Consider the following 1,348-nt stretch of genomic DNA (forward strand, 5'->3'; position numbering starts at 1 on the left):
CGGTGACAGGAGATGCAGCGGTTGGAACTGATGGAAGTGGTGGAGACCCATGTGAGCACACCCGGTTATGGCATAGGCGGCTTGGGCATATGTCAGAGAAGGGTCTAGATCTGCTTGGTAAGGAAGGTTTGCTGAAGAAAATGAAGAAACCTTGCATGGACTTTTACGAGTATTTTGTGTACGGGAAGGCGCATAGGACCCAATTCTTGAAAAGCAATCACAAGAGCAGAGGTATATTAGACTATGTGCACACAAATGTGTGGGGTCCGGCTCCGATAATTTTCAAGGGCGGTTCCAGGTATTTTGTCTCTTTCATAGATGATCATTCTAGGTATGCTTAGATTTATTTTCTTAAGCATAAGAATGAGGTATTTGAGATATTCAAGAAGTGAAAGATAATGGTTGAGAACAGAACAGGTAGGAAACTAAATACACTGAGATCTGATAACGGTACAGAGTATACAGATGGTGCTTTCAAGAAGTTCTGTGATCAGGAGGGTATTGCTCGACACTGGACAGTCAGGTCTACACTATAGCAGAATGGAGTCGCAGATAGACTGAACCGTACATTGCGGGAGAAAGCAATGAGTATGTGATCATATGCTGGTTTGGGCAAAGAATCGTTGGCAGAAGCGGTTGCTACAGCTTGCTACGTAGTGAATCGGTCTCCACATTCAACATTGGATGGTGATATACCCTATCGGGTATGATCAGGGGAGCATGCAGATTATGATAGGCTCAGGATTTTCGGATGTACAGCCTACTATCATGTCAACGAGGGAAAGCTTGATGCGAGAGCCAAGAATGCAATATTCTTGGGGTATGCAAATGGCGTAAAAGGCTATCGCCTTTGGTGTACAAAAGATTCCAAGTTCATGATCAGCAGAGATGTGACATTTGATGAGAAATCCATGATAGCTTTATCATAAGCTAGGGCGCCCGAGGATGATGGTGTTGGGACTGTTAGGATTTCAAAGTCCCAGTGATTGAAATATAACCTAAAGACTAACCAGGTTCTAGTCATGTTCAAGTGAAAAATCATGGAGACACTTGGGAAAAGAGGCATACAAGCAGGTTCAGAAGTTGGGGTTAGACCAGCCTCTGAGGCACTATGGGCAGGTAAATTTGGTTGAGTAGGCGAGCATACAAGCAGGTTCAGAAGTTGGGGTTAGACCAGCCTCTGAGGCACTATGGGCAGGTAAATTTGGTTGAGTATGCACTCTCGGTGGAGGATGATGAGCCGGTCACCTTAAAAGAAGCTATTCGGGACAAGGATTGTGAGAGTTTGTTGGCTGCGATAGAGGAAGAGATGGAATCTCTCCGGAAGAACCAAACATGGGAGGTAGTC

Source organism: Asparagus officinalis, chromosome 8, assembly GCF_001876935.1.
Source record: "Asparagus officinalis chromosome 8, Aspof.V1, whole genome shotgun sequence".
NCBI lineage: Eukaryota > Viridiplantae > Streptophyta > Magnoliopsida > Asparagales > Asparagaceae > Asparagus > Asparagus officinalis.